At 41.2% G+C, this 16512-nt stretch overlaps 1 long non-coding RNA gene across 1 annotated transcript in view; it reads left to right on the top strand.

The window, feature by feature from the left end:
* LOC134737687 (uncharacterized) overlaps positions 1-16512 on the top strand; it is a 41455-nt gene that overhangs the window by 22264 nt on the left and 2679 nt on the right. The window lies entirely within an intron of this gene.

The following is a 16512-nucleotide window of genomic DNA, read 5'->3' as shown; positions in this document are numbered from 1 at the left end:
GTATCAGCTCCCAGAAAAGTACTTCAATTTCAGAGCGTCAGGACATTCCAGCAGCTTTGGGATGTCCTATTATAACACAGTTTTCCCAGGCCACAAATTCTTGAAGTGTTGGGAGAAAGGTGGGTAGACTAACAAAGTTGATAAAAATTTGTCCCTAGCTTCCCTAAACCACTCTAACTTTGAAGAAGATGATCAAGGTAATAGATAATAATTATTACAGTAAAGTCATCATGCCTTCAAATATCCCAAACTTTCCTCTTCCTTTGTGTAGAATCCTTGGGTAACATATCTGATAATACTCCCACTACCACTGATGCTAATGGCATTTCCTATTGTTCATTGATAGCCATTTATTGGCAACTTTTGATTTTTTTACAAAATTGGTCATTTTTTGCTACTTAGATTCTCTACTTTTGGTCTCAAATTGCTTCCCATTCACTCCTATTATAGCATTCATTTCTCCCATGCTTTCTTAGTCCCTCCAATGATGTTGGAGTTCTTTGAAAAAGCCAACTTGCTAGACATGCTCTGGTCTGAAGTTAGCTTTGAATCCCTTAGACATCTTTGCTTTGAACATCTCAGGTATGTTCTGGTCTCATCTCTTCTCAAAAGAGCGTTATGGGGATGTAGGCTGAGAGTACAGAATTTATTGGATGCTCACTGAGGTATACATAAAGTTACTAGCATTCAAAATCTTTATTTTGGACTGGTGGCACGTGAAAGATGAGGGAATTGTATCCAAGTTCACAGATAGGGTTAGTGAATTTAAGTTTGTTGCAAAAGAGAAAGGTATAGTTTAGACCAGGTGGATGTGACTATGGAGAAGACAGGCATGGTTACTGAGAGCAAGATTCATAGGTAGTTGGAAGGAATAAACCATGATATTTCTTTGGAAAGTATAATTATATGAGTATTTTAAGTTTGTGGTTTAGGAAGTAAATATAACTTTAGTTGTGCAGTGCTACAGCAAAACCTTCCCATAGTCTTTCCAATTCTTTGCTTGTCACATCCTCCAGCTGTGCCCTTTCTGCATCTCTCTCAAGCGCCTAATTTCCCCCTAGTTCTCATTTATCAAAAATTACTCTCAGGAAAGAGTTTGCAATTAATCTTTAGTTAGGCCAGATAACTAAGAACAGATACCCTTCTGTGTTCATTTGCATTTTAATGAAGCTCCAAGTAGAGCGAAGTGTGAATGTTCAACTTCTTTTAACACGAAAATTTAATGAGTTGCTTTGATGAATTAACCCAATCTGGGGTGGAGGATTTCTTTCTCCCCTCTCCCAGCTCTCATGCAGAATATAAATATTTCCCCTTAGCTCTGCATAGTGTCTGAAAATCTCATCCTCCTTATTATCAAGGAAATGGAGAATAATGCCTAATGATGTAAGTTCTGATTTTGAGGGGCATTCAATAAAGGAAAGAGGAAATGGGGTTTTCATATGGAAAAGATGCAGAGGGTAATCCCGAGGACGAGAGAGAAGAAAAGAGAGAGTAGCAAAGGAAATGTTGCCTATGAACTTACCTTGGAAGTTGTCTAAGAAGCACCCTCTGCCCAGCCTCCAGCACACACCACCCAGGATAAGCCTCATGAGGAGCTGAGAGAAGATACACTGATAAAAGTTCCTTTCAGGCCGGATGCAGTGGCTCACGCCTGTAATTCCAACACTTTGGGAGGTTGAGGCAGGTGGATCACGAGGTCAGGAGTTTGAGACCAGCCAGACCAATATGGTGAAACCCTGTCTCTACTAAAAATACAAAAATTAACTGGGCGTGGTGGCTCGCTTCTGTAATCCCAGCTACTCAGGAGGCTGAGGCAGGAGAATCGCTTGAACCCGGGAGGCGGAAGTTACAGTGAGCCAAGATCTCGCCACTGCACTCCAGCCTGGGTGCCAGAGCCAGACTCCATCTTAAAAAAGAAAAAAAAAAGTTCCTTTCAAGGGCCTGGAAGACTTTACCAGTGAAGTATTTTGCCTTCGCAGAGGAATGCCCTCCCCTCCCACCATCTCTGTGTCACGATGTGCAGTGGCTCCTTTTGCACATGTCACCACTAGCTGAAAACCCAGCAAGACTGCTTTTTGTAGAGGAGTTCCTGTTTTGGTTGCTTTTCTGCAATGTTCCAATGCCCGTAAGCCTAAGCAGCTATTAGATAACTAAAGGCATGGTGGGGAGAACTCCGTATCTGAATTGGGATAGGGCTGCATTGAACAAGCTTAAGATCTCTTAAGCTGCCATGATAGTTAATGATGTCACTATTGCACAAAGTTAACTGAAAAAATGAGACACTAGCCAGTGTGGTGGTGTGTGCTTGCAGTCCCAGCTATTCAGGAGGCTGAGGCAGGAGGATCACTTGAGCCTAGGAGTTGGAGGCTTCAGTGAACTATCATCATATCACTACACTACAGCCTGGGCAACAGAGCCATATGCTGTCTCGAAAGAAAAAAAACAGCGAGAGAGACACTAAAGTAGAATTTTAAACATCTGTTAGCAGTTGAGCGGAAATATTTTATATCCTTTTGACATGCTGAGTCTCAGCTGATGGGGAAAAGGGATAGAGAAGTGTCAGGTGAATGTAGACAGGAGAAAAAGAGAGAGAAGGAAAAGAGGTTCTAAGACAACATGTCTGATTATACTTATGACTGGATTTGAATGGCAAGATGTGCAAAAATGCAATTCTTTGATACACTGTATGAAAATTAAAATATAAATTATATCCTTTATTAAGCATATGTTGCAATCTTGGAAAGAGAAGGAAAAAAACAAGATGAGATTAGGAAAGGGTGGAGCTCAGTGAATTACAAAATATGTCAATACAGGACATTTTTAACACTGCCAATAAGGACATAAAATTGCAATACAGGAATGCCCCACCCATCCCAGAATCTCCACATGGACTAGGATAGGAATAAAGGCAATAAATGAGGAAAAACCCATTCCCCTTGAGTGTGATTTAAAATGATTGGAGAGAAATTCTTATGTGTGACATAGAACATGCTTAAAAAAATGAAATATGTGGCATTGTACTTGTTCATTCAATAATCAGTGCAAACTTTTACAGGGTCAGTGAGCAGGATAGAACCTAACTAGAACAATGGGAAATCTTTGGAGAAGTGAAATATTTATTTATTTATTTTTTTGAGACAGAGTTTCACTCTTGTTGCACTCCAGGCTGGAGTGCAATCACAATCTCAGCTCACTGCAACCTCCATCTCCCAGGTTCAAGCAGTTCTGCCTCAGCCTCCCGAGTAGCTGGGATTACAGGCATGCACCACCACGCCCGGCTAATTTTGTATTTTTAGTAAAGACAGGGCTTCTCCATGTTGGCCAGGCTGGTCTCGAACTCCTGACTTCCAGTGATCCGCCCACCTTGGCCTCCCGAAGTGCTGGGATTATAGGCATCAGACACCATGCCCAGCCTATTTAATTATTTTATATCAAAAAGCTTTGAGACAGTGAATATGAGCCTATGTACAACACCAAATGGAATAATGCACTTTCAAGTTTATGGGTAAACAGATATCAGAAAGAGATCCAAAACTGATGTTGGACTTCCAATTGTTAATGCAGTGTGACAGTTGTTAGTAATCTTCACCAAATATTTCCAGGTCTTCATCTTCCAGCAAACATGATGGCATTGTACTTGTGTCCCTCTGTGGTTTGGTGGAACCATGTGATTATTTTTGGCTAATGAGATGTGAGCAAAAATTATGTATGTCATCTTAGAGATGAGAATTTGATTGCTGATGCTCCAGAATTCTTTCCTTCTGGCATGGAGGGAAACATTTGTGATGGCAGCTGCTCTTTCACCATGATTCCTAATTGATCCCTGGATTTTATATAACATGAATGAACTATAAACCTTTGTTGTTTTAAGTTATTGAGATTTTGGGGTCATTTATTACTGCTAGCACAACAATCTATCCTTATTTGTAGGAAGAAGTGAGCTAATATAGATATTAAAACAAAGGGTAAGTTTAAAAGGTTAGCAGTCTAAGGACATTCAGATGCAAAAACTAAGACAAGAAGGAGAAATACGAAGAGGAGGAAGTAAGAATGAGGAAAAGAAGACAGTGATTAATGGATTTAATATTCTTCCTCTGCTCACCTCCGAAACTCCTAATAACACACAGCTCCTCAATCTATGATTTGCCTCTCCAAATTTATTGACCAGTACCCCCCATATGCATTTATTCCAATCACACTGCTTCCTATGCCTCTAAGTCTTGAAAACATGTCTTCTTTCCTTGCCTCTTGTCTTCTTTAACTAGTCAGGGAATCACCGAACTCAGTGTTAGAAACCAAGAGATCAGCTGGCTCAAATTCTACCTGTTGTAAATCACTGCTATACTGCCCTTATTTATTTATTTATTACTTGAGAAGTGAGGTCTTGCTATGTTGCCCAGGCTGACCTCCAACTTCCGTGCTCAAGTGATTCTCATGCCTCAGCCTCCTGAGTAGCTGGAACTATAGGTGCACACCATCACACCTTCGTAACCTGAAATCCTTAAAACTTTGGCTCATCCTTAAACTGAGGCCTACAGAGTAAGTCTTACTTCCGTCGGCTTTCAGGAAAAATTATGACCTATGAAGCCCGGAGCAAAGAATCAAGCACATGTATTTGAAAACAAATTTAAAATATGATCACTTAAAATTTCCCTTTTAAATATTTTTACAAGATGGGTTCTAAAACATTACATTTAGAATGATCCTATGTGGTAAAAGGTACATCTTGAGCCTAGAAGTTCAAGGCCAGTCTGGGCAACATATTGAGACCCTGTCTAAAAAAAAAAAAAAATTAAAAAATTAGCTGGGCAGGTGGTGTGTGCCTAACTATTTGGGAGGCTGAGGCAGGAAGATTGCTTGAGCTTGGAATGTCGAGCTACAGTGAGCTATGATGGCATCACAGCACTCCAGCTTAGACAACAGAGTAAGACAGCAAGACTCTGTCTCTGTCTCTAAAAACAAATGAAAAAAATTAAAAACAACAAAGAAAAATATATGTGTAAATACATGTAAAGGGAAAGTCCAGAAAGATATACACACAAATGCCAAATATCTCTGCATGGTGGAGTTATGCTTTCGTGATTGGGAGCTTTCTAATTTCTTCTTGTTTTTTTTTTTGTATTAAATGAATTTTTGTCCAATAAATATATATAATTTGTGTAATGAACATGCATCATTTGTGTAATGAATAAGAAAAGTTATAATTCATATACATGTATTATTTTTTATTTTATTTTTGAGACTATATATACATATATTTACATATATTTAAAGGGCTTGGCCTAATTGACACAGCAATGAGACTGTTAAAGAATATTTACTTATTTATTTTTATTTTTTTATTTGAGTTTTTTTTTTTATTTGAGTCTTGCTCTGTCACCCAGGCTGGAATAAAAAAAAAAATTAAAAAACTAAAAAAAAAAAAAAAAAAAAGAAAGCAAGAGGATGGTAATATAATTTTTTTTTTTTTGAGACAGAGTTTTGCTCTTGTCACCCAGGCTGGAGTGCAATGGCACGATCTCGGCTCACTGCAACCTCTGCCTCCTGGGTTCAAGGGATTCTCCTGCCTCAGCCTCTGGAGTAGCTGGGATTACAGGTGCCCACCACCACACTCAGCTAATTTTTGTATTTTTAGTAGAAACGGGGTTTTGCCATGTTGGCCAGGCTGGTCTTGAACTCCTGACCTCAAGTGATCCACCCTCCTCGGCCTCCCAAGTGCTGGGATTACAGGCATGAGCCACCGCACCTGGCCTAAGATGGTAATATAATTTTTGAAAATAAACTTTTCCTTTCCATCATGTAGGCAGAGGCTACAGTGAGCTGAGATCATGCCACTGCACTCCAGCCTGGATGACAGAGTGAGATTCTGTCTCAAAAATAAAATAAATAAAATAAAATAAAATAAAATAAAACACTGTGAGAACAGGAGTATTAGGATTTTACAAGTTCCTAAGAAACTGGAGTATTGTGTTTTTAACCAAGTAAGTGGTTAAAAGGATCTATTGTCTTTCCAAAGAAAAACAGATTAGTCATTATAGGATGAAAGCCAAGTAATAATTCATAGATTTGTGCTAGGTTACATGGCACAGAAGTTTACTTTTTTAATTTTAATTTTAATTTTTTGAGACATAGTCTCACTCTGTCATCCAAGCTATAGTGTGATCATGGCTTATGGCAGTCTCAACCTCCCCAGGCTCATTTTTGTATCTTCTGTAATGATGGAGTTTTGCCATGTTGGCCAGGCTGGTCTTAAATTCCTGGGATCAAGTGATCCTCCCGCCTTGGCCTCCGAAAGTGCTGAGATTACAGGCATGAGTCACTGTGCCCAGCCAACTTTTGGATAACTCCAGTGTACTTGAGCTCTATATCTTAGCCTCTAAATAGATATTTATTTTTTTGCAAATGTTTACTGAGGGCATTGTTTATGTTGAGCACTATGCTGATACAGTAGGTAGGGATATAAACATTAATAAAATATCATCTCAAAGAGTTCACACTTTCCTATTTGGAATATTCTCAAGTTGATTTAATTATTCACTTGGAAGTTTTGGAAAGGGGTTTAGTTAAATGTAATGCTATGTCCGTTGTCATTCCACATCCTCTGGCACAGTGAAGGGAAAAATCTACCAGGAAAATGTTTGATCTTAGGATCTTTGGTACTGATAACGCTGGCAAGAGTAGCTGCCACCAGGGCTAGTGGCTTTGTCCATGAAGTATTAGATATAGTTAGGTAGGCCGAGTGCATCCTTCTTCAAAGAAATAATTTGTGTCATCGGAGACAGCCTGCCTTTAGAGACAACTTCCTTTCTGCCTTGATGTCCTGCTCAATTGCTATGGGCAAGATCTTTGCATCTTCTTCCACTCATCATCCCTTCTTTCAGTACAACAGGTAGGATGAAGGAAAGGAGAGAAATCAAGCACATCTCCTAGATCTTTCACCTCTGTTACCAAGAAGCACGAGTGAGAGAAATCCTAGGTTTCATTCTTGATTTCTCTCACCAATCTCGTCCAATCCACTTCCATGTCCTGTGGTCTCTACCTTCAAAGAAAAAATGGTAGCAGAGACTGTTAGATGATTACCATACAGGTTCTCTTTTTCCTGGGCACAGTCACAGGCTCTATTTCCCTGCCCTTTGCCATTTTGTGCAGTCAAGTGGCTAGATTCTAGCTAGTAGGACGTGAGTTAACGTGAAGTATAACACTTTCCGTCCAGGCCCGTGAGGCAGTGGCTCATTTGCGATCTGATGCCTGAATGAGGACTTTTGAGACTTTGAGGAGAGTGGAACTAAAAGACAGAAAAAGCCTCATTTTCTGTGTGACCGGGTAGAGGGGATTGCACCAGTCAGGAACACCAAACAAAATTCTACTCGGTTAAGCCACTGGGATTGGGATTTACTTGTTACCCTAACTAAACAATACCACTGATTGTTCTGCCTCTTTCCAGCTCTATGCTACCACCCCAGTCCATGACACCACGATCTCTTGCTTAGACTGTTATAATAGCTTCTTATCTCCTTCCTTTCTCTTTTGCTACCTAGAAGTCATTCTCTGTAAAGCAACCTGGATGCTGTTTTAAAAGCAGAAATCAGAACTTGTAACTTCCCTGCTTAAAAACCCCTCAGGTTTTCCTGTAGCACCAAAAATAACATCAATCTCTTGATCCTGGCTTCCAAGCTGCCTGCCATTTCCCATGCTCTGGGTCTTGTCTACTTCTTAAACCTCACCCATCCTGTCTTAGCTTGAACATGCCAAGCTTGTTCCCACTATAGGGATTTTGCAATCACTATTTCCTTTTTTTGTGATAATATTCCCTTCATCTTCTTTCTTGCATTCAATCTCAGCTTAATTACTACCTCCTCGGTGAGGACCTTGTTACCCAATCTGAAGTAGCATTCAGTCACTTTTATTTTAGGACCCTATTTCTTTTTTTTTTTTTTGAGGCAGGGTCTCATTCTGTCACCCAAGCTGGAGTGCAGTGGCATGATCTTGGCTTACTGCAAGCTCTGCATCCGGAGTGCAAATGATCCTCCTGCCTCAGCCTCCCAAGTAGCTGAGACCACAGGCATGCACCACCATACCTGGCTAATTAGGACCCAATTTTCTTAAATGTCAGGTTTTTTGAGGTGTAATGTATGTCCAGTAAGAGTTATCCTTTACAAGGTATACCATTCTATGAATTCCGAAAAACACATTCAGTTGTGAAACTGTCACCATCACAATCAGGATGTAGAGTATTTCCGTTACCCCAAAAAGTTCCCTCAATATCACTCTACTTCAGATCTCTGCATTGAATTTATCACCATTTAATATTCTTACTTTATGTATTCATGTATCTTTTCATTCATTTGTTTAATTGTTGTCTTCTACTAAAATATATGTCCATTTAAACAGAGATCTTATTTCCTCACTCACCTCTGAATCCACTGGTATGCTGTAGAGTCTCAACAAATATTTTTGAAGGAAAGAAAGTGAGAAGGAAGAAAGGCAGGGAGGGAGGGTAGGGTCTCTATGACTTCACATGTCCAGAGGGGATATGTAATAAAACCTTTTCTAGAGTGCTTTTGAGGATCACAGGAGATGTTGACTAAAAGCCCCTAGCATCATGCCTGGCATTCAGTAGTCTACAGTTCATGTATTTACCATTGCCTTTGAAGTTAGTTTATCAGTCTTCCTTGGCCAGCTTGATATTTTCAGTAAGACTGGTCTTCTTCTTCTTCCTTTTGCTGTTTTGTTCCATCATGCTGCCTTCTACTGGTCCAGGGCTTTTTTCTCACTAGTGAGACAACTTGACAACTTTTCAAGGCATGTAGGTCACTGACCTCTCTCAGCAGCCTCCATACTAGCAGGAAAGAGAAGCTTTCAGGTTCCTTCTTGCTCTGGCCAATAATTGCATGAATTTCTTTCGCAAGACACACAGTCCTATATTAAGGAGTGAGATAAGGGATTCTCTGTTGTCTCCTGTCTTTACAGCTCCAGTGACTCAGCAGACAAGCTCACTGATATGGTTCTCATCTTGAATTGTAGCTCCCATAATCCCCAGGTGTTGTGGGAGGTAATTGAATCATGGGGGCAGTTACCCCCATGCTGCTGTTCTCATGATAGTGAGTGAGTTCTCATGAGATCTGATGGTTTTATAAGGGGCGTCCATCCTCCTTCCCTCGGCACTCACTTCTCTCGCCTGCTGCCATGTGAGACATACCTGTTTTGCCTTCCACCTTGATTGTAAGTTTCCTGAGGCCTCCCTAGCCATGGAGAACTATGAGTCAATTAAACTTCTTTTCTTTATAAATTACCCAGTCTTGGGTAGGTCTTCCTAGCAGCGTGAGAATGGACTAATACACTCACTCTGCTGTGAGATTCCTGAGCTCTCTCAAGGATTTACTGTTCTTTCTAAGCCCCCTTTAGTGTGCAACCTTGACCTGAACCTCAAAGGAGTCAGCACCCTTCATGTCAGCCCTGATATCCTTTCCAGAGAGGCCTTTGCCCACAGCTGATGCTCACTTAGCTTCAGGTTGCAGTTATCAGATTTCCTATGGCATCCAATTGAAAATGCTCTGTCATCATTCTCTACCCCCCATCTCAAGGGGACTTCTGAATGTCTGCATGCATGGGGGACCTTTGTTTTAGTTCTTCTTAGCCAATTTAGCATACTGTGCAGCAATGTAAAGAATGAGAAGGAAGAATTCCAGTACTCATGGGGGGACATTTGTTTAATCAGTATTATTTGAGTATTTTAAATGACAAGTAGTTACTGAGTAACTAAAATTAAATTAATCTAGAAATGTAAAAAAAGCCAAAACTGATTTGATCTGTTATCTAACTTGAGACCTGGGAGAAAATTTCATGAGCCTCTTTCTGATACCCTCATCTTGCAGACATAAAAATGGATGCCCACAGAAATTAAACTGGCTAGTCAAAGTCATATTTATCAGAATCTGAACTAAGACCTGGGTCTGTTAACTCCTGTTCACAAATCATTACTAAAGTCAACTTGCTATCTCCTGGAGAGGGAAAAAGGGGTGAAGGCCCAAATGAAAGCTTTTCTGGCTATTTAATACACTGTCACTGCACAGCCAAAGCTCAGAGATATCTATAGCCTAAGAATCAACTGGGGGAGGCTGGCACATAAATCACTGCTGTGGCACCCTTGAAAAAGAAGATAATATTGCATGTATTGAGATGAAACTGTAGCTAATAGCGATAAATGCATTCTTTAAACAAAAAATTATCTTTCAATTGTGTTAGTGTCTTGATGAGATAGTCTTGCCAGGGCCAAAATGTTCCAAGTGAAGGGAAACACATTTATGGAGGTTCAGAAATGGAAACAGGTGACTCCTTTGGAGAACAGCAAGTTCTTCAGTATAGCTGGGGAAGAAGGGGCATAGTAGGAGGTGGAGAGAAGTGGTAAGAGATGCGGCCTGAAGGAAGCACCAGCCAAGTCTTCTTTGCAAAAGTAAGGAGTTTGAATTTTATCCTGAAAGCTAGGGACAACTTGTAGCGGCCAAGAAACTTTCTAAAACATGTTTCTTTTCTTAATTACTTAAACCTGAAGACTCTTTTCAGAGGTCCTGTCATTCATGAACTTGTTTGACTCCTTGAACAGTTAAGTGTATTTTATTTATTTAAGAGCTTTAAGGGTTCCAATCTGTTTGGAAGGAAGATACTTTTTAACCTGATGGTTCTCTCTCTCTCTCTCTCTAGATACACAGATAACATATATTTAGTATACTTTGCCATCAGGTGCTATTGTGAAAATAAATAAATATAAACAAGAACTCACATAACTTTTTTTTTTTAAGACAGGGTCTCACTCTGTATTTCTGCTCAGGCTGGAGTGTGGAGTGACACAATCACGGCTCACTGCAGCCTCGCCCTCTCAGGCTCAAGCGATTCTCCCACCTCAGCCTCCTGAGTAGCTGGGACTACAGGTGTGTGCTACCATGCCCAGCTAATTTTTGTGTTTTTGTAGAGACTGGGTTTCACCATGTTGCCCAGGCTGGTCTCAAATTCCTGGGCTCAAGCAATTTTCCTGTCTTGGCCTCCCCAAGTGCTGGGATTACAGGCATAAACCACCACTCCCAGCCACATGTAATTTTTAAAAAATAATTATTTGTCCATGTTTGTTTCACTATCACCTAATGAATACCAGTTAGATTTTTTTTTTTTCTTAGATGGAGTCTTGCTCTGTTGCCCAGGCTGGAGTGCAGTGGCGTGATCTCTGCTCACTGCAACCTCTGCCTCCCAGGTTCAAGCGATTCTCCTGCCTCAGCCTCCCGAGTAGCCATGATTACAGACACCCACCACAATGCCTGGCTAATTTTTATTTTGTATTTTTAGTGGAGATGGGGTTTCACCATGTTGGCCAGGCTGGTCTTGAACTCCTGACCTCAAGTGATCTGTTGATCTCAGCCTCCCAAAGTGCTGGGATTACAGGTGTGAGCCACCGCGCCTGGCCCTACCATTTAGATTTAAAAATCTCTTCCTTAGAAACAGATTGTAGCCCTTAAATCTCTCCTATAGAGAAATTACAGAGCTGCCATGAAAGTTAAAAAAATTTAAAAGAATACATTCATAAAAGGACTAAAAACTAGAAAAAATATTGTCATCAAACAGACATTTTGAAAAATTCCAAGGAGAAACAAAATTAGCTGGGCACAGGAAAATATATGAGCAGGAAAGTACTTCTACTAAAGGTGGAAGTGGCTCCAGGATTGTTCTAAAGACACAGCAATGGATGTAAAGAGTAAGAGGGGTCTCTCTAGCAATCATTAGTGTGATGGGGGAAGCATCCAGAATGGTTAGTTGGGTCAGTCCTGTCCTGGCAAGTGGAAGAGAGCATAACTGTTCCCTCCTTGTGGGAGGACTGAGGGTGAGTACTGCAGTCAGAGGAAGGGCAGTATCCTGGAGGACTATTTTACCCTCAGAAGGGAAGAGAAACGGGTATTTCCAGTAGATGAGCCATTGTCACATCCCAAGAGGGCAGCAGACTCTACTCCTTCTTCACAGTAACTGGTGCAGACTCTGTTGAACAAAGCAGAATTCTCGGATCCCAAATACCCATATGAACTGAAAACCAAACAACAACAACCATTAAAGGAAGAGAAAATCATGAAAGAGAAGCACCAAACTCAATGGACAGAACTAACACAGAAGGAAGCTGAATTTATATATCAAAAAGTAAGAGTAGATTATAATCATGAAACAAGAATAGAATATTCTGAAACAGAACCAATGAATGATGATGGCAATATAATCATTGAAATAAAAACTCAACTGGTAACCTGAAGAGCAGAATGGACACAATTGAAGACTGAATACAAAATGGGAAATTAAAAAGAAGAATAATTCCCGCACGTAATGCAAGAGAACAGAAAGATGATGAGTATGATAGAAATGTTGAGACAAGACTTACCCACATTTTTCACATTTATCTAGGCTATCTAGGCAGATCCTAAAATAATGAGGTTGAATATATTCTCATATGTTTATTATTTGTATTTCTGGCTCTGGAACTTTTTTATTTTTGAGACGGATCTCACTCTGTCACCCAGGCTGGAGTGCAGTGGTGCAATCATGGCTCAGTGTAGCCTCGACATCCTGGGCTCAAGTGATCCTCCTGCCTTGGCCTCTCGAAGCAGTGGAATTACAGGTATGAGTCACTGAGCCTGGCCTGGAACTTCTTTTTTATGCTAGGCTGAATCACTGAAGCTAGTCACGTTTTTAAGTTGTTTTTTTTAATTTTTAAATAAGACTGTCTCACTGTCACCCAGGCTGGAGTGCAGTGGCACAATCTCAGCTCACTGCAACTTCTGCCTCCTGGGTTCAAGCAATTCAGCCTTCCAAGTAGCTGAGATTACAGGCATGCACCACCACACTCAGCTAATTTTTGTATTTTTAGTTGAAATGGGGTTTCGCCATGTTGGCCAGGCTGATCTCCAACTTCTGACCTCAGGTGATCTGCCCACCTTGGCCTCTCAAAGTGCTGGGATTACAGACATGAGCCACTGCTCCTGGCCTGCTGGTCAAGTTTTAAGGATTAGCAAGAATGATGACTCAGACTAGGCTGAGACTACCTTTGCAAGAACAAGGACACTGATGATCCAGGTTATGTTCTTTTTTTTTGAGACGGAGTCTCCCTCTGTTGCCCAGTCTGGAGTGCAGTGGTGCAATCTCGGCTCACTGCAAGTGCCACCTCCCAGGTTCATGCCATTCTCCTGCCTCAGCCTCCCGAGTAGCTGGGACTACAGGCGTCTGCCACCACGCCCAGCTAATTTTTTGTATTTTTAGTAGAGACAGGGTTTCATCATGTTAGCCAGGATGGTCTCGATCTCCCTACCTTGTGATCCACACGCCTCGGCCTCCAAAAGTGCTGGGATTACAGGCATGCGCCACTGTGCCCGGCCCCAGGTATGTTCTTTTCCAGTGCATCTCATATTTGTCATGAAAGCATACGTACGGTTTGGTTAGCTCTGCTACCTTTGAGAAGGTGGAATCCTTCAGGTCAGAAGATCCCAGAACTATAGGTCTTTTATTCCGTTTTGGTTTGGGGAGGTGGATAATGAAAGTCAGAAATGTTAGCAGGTGGGCACGGTGGCTCATGTCTGTAATCCCAACACTTTAGAAGGCCTGAGGCCAGGAGTTCAAGATCAGCCTAGGCAACATAGTGATACTCCATCCCTACAAAAAAATACAAAAACATTAGCTGAGTATAGTGGCATGCACCTGTAGTCCCAGGTGCTTGGGAGGCTGAGGTGAGAGAATTGCTTGAGCCTAGGAGGTGGAGGCTGCAGTGAACGGTGATTGCACCATTACACTCCAGCCTGGGCAGTAGAGCAAGACCCCATCCCTTAAAAAAATTTTTTAAAAAATGTTAGCACTCATGACTTTAACTTATGATCACAAAAGGGATTTCCAGTGTCACAATGGTATACTTTCATGTTTTATTTTTGCTTTGCCATTGGATGTACTCAGAGTTTCAGCGCTAAAGGCCTGCACCTTGCTTCTCATACAATCTTTGCCTATTTTTTCATTAAGTGTTGACATTTGCCCTTTTTTTTTTTTTTTTTTAGGCGGAGTTTCACTCTTGTTGCCCAGGCTGGAGTGCAATGGCCTGGTCTCGGCTCACTGCAACTTCCATCTCCTGGGTTCAAGCGATTCTCCTGCCTCAGCCTCCCGAGTAGCTACGATTACAGGCGCCTGCCACTATGCCTGGCTAATTTTTGTATTTTTAGTAGAGACGAAGTTTCACCAAGTTGGTCAGGCTGGTCTCGAACTCCTGATCTCAGGCAATCCACCCGCCTCAGCCTCCCAAAGTGCTGGGATTACAGGCATGAGCTACTGCGCCTGGTGACATTTGCCATTCCTTTTTTTTTTTTTTTAAGACAGATTCTTGCTCTGTCACCCAGGCTGGAGTGCAGGGGTGCTATCTCGGCTTACTGCAAGCTCCGCCTCCCAGGTTCCCGCCATTCTCCTGCCTCAGCCTCCTGAAAAGCTGGGACTATAGGTGCCCACCACCATCCTCAGCTAATTTTTTGTATTTTTTAGGAGAGACAGGGTTTCACCGTGTTAGCCAGGATGGTCCTGATCTCCTGACCTCGTGATCCGCCCGCCTTGGCCTCCCAAAGTGCTGGATTACAGGCGTGAGCCACCGTGCCCGGCCGACATTTGCCATTTCTAAGCATTCAACGTAACATCTATGTTTCCCTTCCTTCCACTGGAAAAAAAACTATTATTATTCAAAATTCTGTTTCCTATTCGCTTATGAAACTCCTTTATCCTCCACAGGTAGAATACATTTCAGTCAGATGTTTTTAAAAGAAATTTTTTTGTAGACATGGGGTCTTGGAGTCTTGCAATGTTGGCTAGGCTGGTCTCGAACTCTTAGCCTCAAGCAATCCTTCTGCCTCAGCCTCCTGAAGTGTTGGGATTGCAGGCATGAGCCACCATACCTGGCCTTATCTTAGACTATCTTAAGAAGAGTTCATTCTTATGATAACAATATTTTCTGAGTCAAAAGTGAGGTCAGGCATTGGCTTAGACAAAGATTTCATGACCAAAAACCCAAAAGCAAATGCAATAAAAACAAAGATAAATAGCTGGGACCTAATTAACCTAAAGAGCATTTGCACAGCAAAAGGAACAGTCAGCAGATTAAACAGACAACCCACAGAGTGGCAGAAAATCTTCACAATCTATATATCTGACAAAGGACTAATAACCAGAATCTACAACGAACTCAAACAAATCAGTAAGAATAAAACAAACAATCCCATCAAAAAGTGGGCTAAGGACATGAACAGACAATTAATTCTCAAAAGAAGATATACAAATGGCCAACAAACATATGAAAAAATGCTCAACATCATGAATGATCAGGGAAGTGCAAATCAAAACCACAATGTGATACTACCTTACTCCTGCAAGAATGGCCATAATCAAAAAATCAAAAAAACAGTAGATGATCACATGGATGTGGTGATCAGGGAACACTTCTACACTGCTGGTGGGAATATAAACTGGTACAACCACTATAGAAAACAGTGTGGAGATCCCTTAAAGAACTAAAAGTAGAACTATGATTTGATCCAACAATCCCACTACTGGGTATCTACCCAGAGGAAAAGAAGTCATTATTCGAGAAAGATACTTGCACATGCATGTTTACAGCAGAACAATTCCCAATTGCAAAAATGTGGAACCAACCCAAATGCCCATCAATCAACGAGTGGATAAAAAAATCTGTGGTATATATATATATGATGGAATACTACTCAGCCATAAAAAGGAATGAATTAACAGCATTTCCAATGGCCTGGATGAGATGGGAGACTATTACTGTAAGTGAAGTAACTCAGGAATGGAAAACCAAATATTGTATGTTCTCACTGATATATGGGAGCTAAGCTATGAGGATGCAAAAGCATAAGAATGATGCAATGGACTTTGGGGACTTGGGGGGAAGAGTGGGAAGTGGGCGAGGGATAAAATACAACACATGTGGTGCAGTGTATACTGCTTGGATGATGGGTGCACCAAAATCTCACAGATCACCACTAAAGAACTTACTCATGTAACCAAATATCACCTGTACCCCAATAGCTTATGGAAAAATAAAATAAAATAAAAATGAGGTCAGGGCCGGGCATGGTGGTTCACTCCTGTAATCCTAATACTTTGGGAGGCTGAGGCAGATGGATAACTTGTGCGTGGGAGTATAAGGCCAGCCTTGGCAACATGGTGAAATCTCATCTTTACAAAAAATACAAAAAATTAGCTAGGCATGGTGGTGTGTACCTGTGGTTCAAGCTACTTGGGAGGCTGAGGTGGGAGGATCACCTGAGCCTGGGAAGTCAAGGGTACAGTGAGCTGTGACCTCACCACTGCACTCCACCTTGGGCGATGGGAGTGAGACACTATCTCAAAAAAAGAAAAAAAAAAATGAGGTCAGGACATAACATTGACACATGGTAAGATTTGTTGAGCGCATAAACAAATGTATTCTTTTTTTTTTTT

Source organism: Pongo pygmaeus, chromosome 11 (genome assembly GCF_028885625.2).
Source record: "Pongo pygmaeus isolate AG05252 chromosome 11, NHGRI_mPonPyg2-v2.0_pri, whole genome shotgun sequence".
In the NCBI taxonomy this organism is placed as follows: domain Eukaryota; kingdom Metazoa; phylum Chordata; class Mammalia; order Primates; family Hominidae; genus Pongo; species Pongo pygmaeus.
The sequence above is the reverse complement of the archived record's forward strand: the minus strand, read 5'-3'. Positions and strand labels throughout refer to the sequence as shown.